Raw genomic sequence first — 8,954 nt, 5'->3', positions numbered from 1 at the left:
CACGGCCGTTCATCGGCGTCCCCACCAAGGCTGGCTGGAAGGTCAGAGCCCCTGGCCCTGCAGCTTCTGGTGCCTTGAGCCCAGGTCAGAGGGTCTGCAGGGGTTCGAGAGGGAGTCCACGGTTCCTGCAGGGGTGGCAAGACCAGGCTACGGGGCTGAGCCCCGGGGCCCTGCACACTGAGTCCGCACAGCTGAGAGTGCCCGTGACCATCTGCTCTCCCCGCCGTGGGCACTGCTGGAGAGTGTGAGTGAGTGAACCAAGGTGCCTTGTAGGAAGCTGGCTGTGGGTCCTCAGATGGCATTCGGGGCTGTAAGAAACCCCTCTGGCCCAGGAACGAGTCATCAGCGTCTCCTAACTGCAGGGAATTGGGTGAGCAGAGCACGTGGCTGGAATCAGGTGATGCTCTGATCACCCAGCACTCTCGTCGTCCACGACAACCTCCAAAGCCCCTCAGCCCCTCAGGCCATGGGCATCACTCCATGTCCTGGAGCTGGCTTCCATCCTTCTTCCCTGTGTCCAGCTGCACAGCCAAGCTTCGACACCCTCAGGCCTCCAAGGAAAGCGGGAAGCTCTTTACAGCAACATGGCAGGTGACCAACGGACTGGGGCACAGTGACTGGCCAGGGCAGGACATAAGGGCCACCCCAGACACCCGCCAGGAAGCCCAGTGAGCTCCTGCAACCCCCAGTGAAGTCATCCATCTCAGGGCAACTGGTAAACGGGGCTCCCGGACCCCAGGATGGGGAGCGGAGCTTTGCTCAGACCACTCTGGACGGCAGACACTGCCGCAGGGCTTGGCGTGCAGGAGGCTGGCTTCCCCTGGGGTTTCAGTGCTGCCAAGACGTTTCTGGGTCTCATTTGAGGAGCCGGCCTCGGCACTCAGGTGTGCGTAACATCCTGTCATGACATATCCCAGGAAAGGGGTTCCGTGGAGGTCTCACGGTTCCCAAGGCTGTGGGCGGGGTCAGCGTGGCCTGGTGGAGAAAACATGATGTAACACGAACCCCAAACCAACCAGACCAGGTGAGGGACAGACCTGAGCAGGTTCAGGGCTGCTCGGCTAGCAACCACCGTTTCCATCAGCATCCACCCCTGCAGCTGGGAAACCCCAGGCCGTCAGGACAGGAGAGACTTCCGCCCAGGCCCCAAGAGGCTTCTCCCCCCAGGCCAGTGTTCTGGCTGCCACCACAAAGGACCAAGCCGGGTGGCCAAAAACAAGAGGAATTCATTCTCTCCCAATTCTAGATGCCAGAAGTCCAAAAGCAAGGTGTCAGCAGGACCTCGCTCCCTCCGGAGGCTCTAGGGGAGGAACCTGCCAGCCTCTTCCAGCACCTGGAGGCTCCAGGCATCCCCAGGCTTGTGGCCAGATGAATCACTGCAGTCAGTCTCTGCCTCCGTCTTTATGTGGCTTCTCTTCTGTCTGTGGGTCAAACGTCCCGCTGCCTCTGTCTTATCAGGATTCTTGTGATCACATGGGGCCCCTGGATAAGCCAGGAATATCTCCCCATCTCAACATCCTTAATCACATCTGCAGAGACCCTGTTTCCATATAACTTAGCATTTACAGGTTCTAGGGATTGGGACCTGTTATCTTTGGGGGCCTCAGGCGGGCTGAGCAGACCCGGGCAGGGGTCCCACAAAAGTAGAAGCCCAAGGCTAAAAACGTCAAAGAGTCTCAGTGTACCATTCTCTGCAGCCATTTTTCAGTTTAATTGGTTTGAAATGGATTTGGCTGGGAGGGACGTAAACCAGGAAATAAACTGGTTTAATAACACCTCCCATCCGTGTAGTGCATCCCGGCTTCAGAACTGGGGCACGTCCACATACATCCATTATCTCTTTAGCTCTCCATGGCCCCAGGAGGGGGCAAGTGACAATGATGTTTAGATCACCACCACAACCTACCCGTGGAGGGGCCACCCCTCCAAGCCCTGGGCTGGGTTTGCAGCTAACAAGACAAGCCACACGTGTCCACCTTCAGCCCAGACCACAGGTGGCTTGGGACCCAAAGATACAGCTCCCTCTAGACAGGCCCTTTTGAGCAGCCTTCTTACTGGAGCAGACGGAGCCGACCAGTGGCACCTGACACCCTAACCCACAGGCCAGCCAGGGGTGTGACAGGCCCGCATGTCTGGGTGGGCAGGTGGGCACCGCTGGTCAGAGATGCAGGGCTCCTGCCCCAGCCCCGGTAGGTAGGTGCCACCCACTCATACTCTGATGTGCCGGACCTCCTGGATCTACTTAGGGGAACACTTATTCCCCTGCTACCCTCATGCAACAGAGAGATGCCGTGGGATTTCGACTGGGGCTGGGGGGCTGGTGGGGATTTGCCACCGAGAGTCTGTAGTTTCACCACTAAGGGGCAGAAAGTGCCTCTCCAGGCGAAGGCTATTTGGAAGGGGGTTAGAAGCCTCTCACTCATTCCTCTGCCCCCAAGAGGGTAGGCTGGGCCCGGGTGCAGGGGGCTGGGCAGAAAGCCCCTCTGCCCTTGGCCACCCCACCCTGACGATGACATCAGGCCTGGGCCCAGGAGTAAGTTTCCACGGCTCAGGGAGAGCCTGCAGGTGGGTCCGGAAATGCTGTCTGGGTGACTCACTTAACAGGAATAAAAGGCAGGTGGGACCCTCCAGACAATCTCTTTGGTGACCTTAAAGGTCGGTTTGATGACCATGGAAAGGATTGAAGGGCCTGGCCCAGAGCAGGGTCGGCCCCAGCTAGACAGGGTCTAAGCCCTGGGACAGACTGGGGCTCTGTCGAGGCTGGTGGTGGTGGCCGTACCTGCCATTGGCCAGGTCTTGTCTTGGAAAGTGCAGGGACGCTGAGAGATGGAAAAACACGCGTTGTTGTTTCCAAGGAATTTCTCATCCAAATAACACGGTGTCACGAGCACCCAGTTGGGAGCGAGACGCTTGGTTTGGATTCGGGCTCTGTCCTTTCTATGCACAATGTCCAGAGTCTTAGCCTCACTGGACACCCGTTTGCTTGTGTTTACTCGGAGAAGGTAGCAGTGGACCCTGCTGTTAGCTGTCCTTACCGTCATTCTCGGTTGTCTGTGGGCTCCAGGATCAATCCCCTCCCGTAAACCCAGCTGCATGATGTCAGCCACGGGCACGGCAGAGCCCCCCACACCAGGGCAGGCGTTAGGGGGAGAGACCCGGCCAGAGCTGAACTTCAGCCCAGAGGACCTCTGCTGGGTGGGGTTTCTGCAAATACACGCAGAGAGGATTTGGGCTGTCAGCAGAACACGCTTCTCTCCCTCCCCTAGAGAAATTTTTAGAGAAGCACTTAGGGTTTCATTTCCCTTTCTCTTCACGGAGGTCAGGCAGTGCTTCCTGAAAGCTATTGCCTGCTTTTAACCATGGGGCGTTTGGCTGCTGAGCCTCGGAGGCCCCAGGGCCTCAGACAAGGATGCAGCTCCACTCCCACGGGCACAGTGCCTCCCAGTCCAAGGTCCGTGTGGATTTTGTAACTCGCCGTGCACCCTGTCTGCCCACCCCCACACCCGAGCTCCACCGGCCTCCCAGCATCTGGAATCCAGCCCTGGCCCTGGGAGGCCCAGGAGGAGGGGTTCCCACACCTTCAGTGTGGCCAGTGCATCCTCACGGACACCTGCGGGAAGATTCAGGGCCTCAGTCAGCCGGCATCTGTGACGCCTTTCCTCTGTAGGGTCCCTGAGCTGGTGTGATCTTGCCCATCACTTAAGGGTCCAGTCCATTTCGGCAGCTTCCCTGAGCTTAATTTTCCTGCTGCGTGGGAGTCCGATCCAGGTTCACTGAGACACCCCACCTGGGACATCTAGCTGGATACAGAGCCCAAGGTGAACACCCAATAAACAGCAGCCGGTAATAGTTGTCTTATGTACTATTTCAGAGGTTGTGATTTATTATTATTTTTGCTCTTGTTATCACTGGTCCATCCTATCATACAAAGAGCCGCTTGCTGGCACCTGGAGAGCAGGCTGAGACTCTTCCGGGGCTAAGATGAACTTGGAGAAGGAGCTCTATGGCCAGGCCTGGGGTGGGTAGCTGGATTTATCAAATAAAAATACAGAATATGCCTGTTACACATAAATTTCAGATGAACAACCAATACTATATGAGGCATATGCTTATGCTTAGATTTTTATTTATCTGAATTCTAATTTTTTTCAGGATAATGGTGATAATCATTCAGAGAAAGCAGCTATCAGTCGAGTTTCTTGTGTGCTGGGGGGGGCATCTACCCCACCTGGTTTTTTTTTTAACTTCTTTATTGACATATATTCACATACTGCACGATTCATCCATTTCAAGTGTACAACTCAACAGTTTTTAGTATGTTTGCAGGTAAACACAATCATCACTACAGTCATTTTTTAGGGCCTTTTTTTTTTTTTTGCAGTACACGGACCTCTCACTGTTGTGGCCTCTCCCGTTGCAGAGCACAGGCTCCGGATCCGCAGGCTCAGAGGCCATGGCTCACAGGCCCAGCCGCTCCACGGCATGTGGGATCTTCCTGGACCGGGGCACGAACCCGTGTCCCCTGCATCGGCAGGCAGACTCTCAACCACTGCGCTACCAGGGAAGCCCTAGGACTTTTTATTAGCGCAAAAAGGAACCCTTTTTCCACTGGCTATCACTCTATTGCCCCAGCACCTCCGTCCTAAGCAGCCGTTACTTTGCTTTATGTCCCTACAGATTTCCCTTTTCTGGGCATTTCTTATGAATGGAATTGTGTAATACGTGGTCTTCTATAACTGGCTTCTTCACTTCCTGTGCTTTCCAGGTTCATCCACGTTGTAGGGTGTGCCAGGGCCTCACGCCTTCTCATGCTAATAAAACCCCTTCGTGTGGATGGACCACATCTGTTTATCCAGCCATCAGCGCGGATGACAAGGACTGTCTCCTCAACTGAACTTGAGTCAGGCTACTCTGCGTGCTCCTCCCGACCTCAGCCTGCTGCCTGCCTCTGGCATGCCAACCCTAGGTTTAGCAAAGAATTCTGCTAAAAACCAATGTATCGAGAATCCGCCCCCCAACACTGGTACCTGATCCCGTCTCTCGTCCCCCATGCTCGATGCCAAAGTCCTTGGCCAGCCTTTAGCAGGAACCCTGTTGGGTCAGGATAGCAGAACCCCCCACTTGATACCAAGTTCCTCCGAGAGACCTCCATCCACTGACACCCTCGCCCCCATATGCCCCCCGTCCTTGAGTGTCCATCCCCAGACGTCTTGCTTTGTTTGGAACTGAGCTCATTTCTACACTGGAGTCTCTCTTGCCTACTACAGTGGCTTGAATAGAATCTGTCTTGCTATTTTTAACATGTGCCTGGTGCAAATTTTTTCTTTAACAGCAGACATCTGGGCTGTTTCCACCTTTAGGCTATGTTTCCACCTGCCGTTCTAAACATTCATGTATAGGATTCTGTGTGGACATGTTTCCATTTTTCTTAAGTAGGAGCATAGGAGTGGAATTTCTGGGTCTTACGGCTGAAATTCAGATTTAACAGAACATCCTATATTTTATCTGGCAACCCCAGGTCCCACCCATGCAAGGGTCTTACGGTAGGTGGGGGGATGTCCCCTTCCGCTGTGCCCTCGCGGGCTTAAGTTTAGGATTAGGGTTAGGGTTCCAGCCCCCCAGGACTGGAAAGAGGCACGTGCCAGGGATGGTAAGTCATGGCTCTCGGTCACTGGCTGCCAGCCTGCGTGCAGGCCCTCAACTTCGGGCAAGGTGGCCAGCATGAGGATGAGACCTCCGCCCACTCCTGGTGTCCCAGAGACCCCAGAGGACCCAGGCAAACCCGGCAAATAGGAGAGGAAACGTGCTTTCAAACATCCACCCTGGGTCCCCACACCCGAGGGCGGCTGGGCGAGTGTATGAATAGAAACAGAGACCAAGTTTCCCAGACGCCCTCGCGGTGGATGGGACATTTGCCCAGGCAGACACAGCACAGCATCCCAGACGGGCTTCAGCAACAGAAGCGGATTCTCTCCCTGTTCAGAGGCTGGACGTCTCCAGCAGCATGTGGGCAGGGCTGGTTTCTCCCGGCCTCCCTCCCTCCGGGGGCTTGCAGACGGCTCCTCCCTCCTTGCTGTGTCCTCACATGGCCTCCGTCTGTCTCTGCACGTTTCTGGTCTCTCTCTTTGCGTCCAAATCTCTTCTTATAAGGACACCAGTCAGATGGGTTTAGGGCCTGCTCTAAAAACCTCATTTTAACTGAACCACCTCTTGAAAGACTTTATCTCCAAATCCGGTTACATACTGAGATCCTGGGGTTAGGACTTCAGTACAGGAATCTGGGGGACACAAATCATCCTCTAGCATGAACCAAACCTGAAAGCGGTGCTGGGTGTCTATCTGGGAGTGGGCCGTCTTTCTGAGAAGGGAGAGGATTCTGGTAAAGACCCATTTAGGCACAGGAGAAAGATGAGGAGAGAGATAGAGGGAGTGAAGGAGCGAGGGAGGGAGGGAGACAGGAAGGTGGCAAGGATAACACTGGGCATGGCCCGCAGCCAGGCCCCAGGCTTCCCAGGGAGGAAGAAGCTGCCAGCCTGCTCCCCAGCTGCGGCCCTGGCTCCAGGGCTCGGTTTAGGCAGTTGCCATCATTAGCACTAAATCAAGTGCCATTTTAGGATATAGGACCCTTGAAAGTGAAGAATGGCCGGGCTGAGAAATAAATACTTGAAAAGGGCAGAGAAGCTATGAAATTGCCTGCCTCAGCCTCATTAGCATACATCTAGGCTTTGTTGTCTGCAGCCCTCGCTCTGCAGAATCCCGCGGCAGAACTGGTGCCAGGCTGAGGCCCCATGCAAGGGAGGTCAGTGCCCGGGGGGCAGGCTGGCCGGCGACAGCCCCTGGGGAGAAGAGGGGAATGGCCACCAGGCAGAGAAGCTGCCATGAGCAGGCTTATGGACCCTCAAACACTGGTGTCCTTGTTTTTAATTGTTATTTCTTTTTTGCGAGGAGGTCATAGGCCCTTCTTGGGTCCCCTGAAAGTGGTGGCCCTCACATGCACACCAGCATTTCCATGAATAGATGGTAGGTGACTAATGCACTGCACATGGCATTTCAGGGGACTCTGGGCCCAGGGGAAAGGACCCTTGCCTGGTGAGTCTACAGGAAACACTAATAATAAAATAGGTCCCTTTTGGGAAACTAAAAGTAACTTGGAGAAACCCGATGAGCCCCACCTCAGCCAGGTGGCGAAGAGTTGTGTTGACAGCAGGTGCCCCAGATAGGACGAGATGAAGGGGAACCTCACTTCTGTGGTTTTTCTCCCCAGAACCACCACCCCAGTCTAAACTGGAGACAGAGGAATCTGGACCAGCAACTGGGGTAACATTTTCCCAAAGCCACTGACATGAGAAAAGATCAGACAAATCCCAACTGAGGGACATCCTACAAGATCCCCAACCAGCCCTCCTGAAAACTTGTCAAGGTTATTACCAAAAACAAGGAAAGTCTGAGAAACCAAGCCCCCATCTCTCAGAGGAGCCCACGGAGACATGGGGACTAAATGTCCTGTGGGTCTCAGGGGGGATAGTGGGTCCTGGGACAGAGGAGGACATTAGGGAAACACTAGTGAAAGCTTTTTAAATTGAAGTATAGGCAATGTACAATATAAATTACAGGTGTACAATATAGTGATTCACAATTTTTCAAGGTTATACTCCATTTGTAGTTATTATACAATATTGGCTGTATTCCCTGTACTATACAATATATCCTTGTAGTCGATTTTATACATAAGTTTGTACCACTTAATCTGCTACCCTTATATTGCCCCTCCTCTTTCCCTCTCCCCACTGGTAACCACTCATTTTTTCTCTATATCTGTGAGTCTATTTCTTTTTTGTTATATTCACTAGTTTGTTTTATTTTTCGGATTCCATGTATAAGTGATATCATACAGTATTTGTTTTTCTCTGCCTGACTTATTTCACCAAACATAATACCCTTCAAGTCCATTCATGTTGTTGCAAATGGCAAAATTTCATTCTTTGTTTAATGACTGGCCAGTATTCCATATGTATACCTTCTTTATCCATTCATCTGTTGATGGACATTTAGGTTGCTTCCATATCTTGGTACTTGTAAATAATGCTGCTGTGAACATTGGGGTACATGTGTCTTTTTGAACAATGCAGTGTCAGAAAGAGAAATTAAGGAAACAATACCATTTACCATCGCATCAAAAAGAATAAAACACCTAGGAATAAACCTACCTAAGGAGGTAATAAACCTGTATTAGGAAAACTGTAAGACACTGATGAAAAAAATTGAAGATGACACAACCAGATGGAAAGATATACCCAGTTCTTGGATTGGAAAAATTAATATTGTTAAAATGACGATACTACCCAAGGCAATCTACAGATTCAGTGCAATCCTTATCAAAATACCTATGGCATTTCCCACAGAACTAGAACAAATAATGTTAGAATTTGTATGGAAACACAAAAGACCCTGAACAGCCAAAACAATCTTGAGAAAGAAGAACAGAGATGGAGGAATCATGTTTCCTGACTTCAGAATATACTCCAAAGCTACAGTAATCAAAACAGTATGGTACTGGCACAAAAACAGACACATAGATCAATTGAACAGAATAGAGAGCCCAGAAATAAACCCACACACTTATGGTCAATTAATCTGTGACAAAGGAGGCAAGAATATACAATGGAGAAAAGACAGTCTCTTCAATAAATGGTGCTGAGAAAACTGGACAGCTACATGTAAAAGAATGAAATTAGAACATTCTCTAACACCATACACAAAAATAAACTCAAAATGGATTAAAGATCTAAATGTAAGATCGGAGAGTATAAAACTCCTAGAGAAAAACAAAGGCAGAACACTTTTTGACATAAATCACAGCAATATTTTTTGGATCCATCTCCTAGAGTAATGGAAATAAAAGCAAAAATAAGCAAATGGGACCTAATTAAACTTAAAAAATACTTAAAAGCTTT

This window comes from Mesoplodon mirus (assembly GCF_964341445.2).
Source record: "Mesoplodon mirus genome assembly, chromosome: 1".
NCBI lineage: Eukaryota > Metazoa > Chordata > Mammalia > Artiodactyla > Ziphiidae > Mesoplodon > Mesoplodon mirus.
This window is presented reverse-complemented; position numbering follows the sequence as displayed.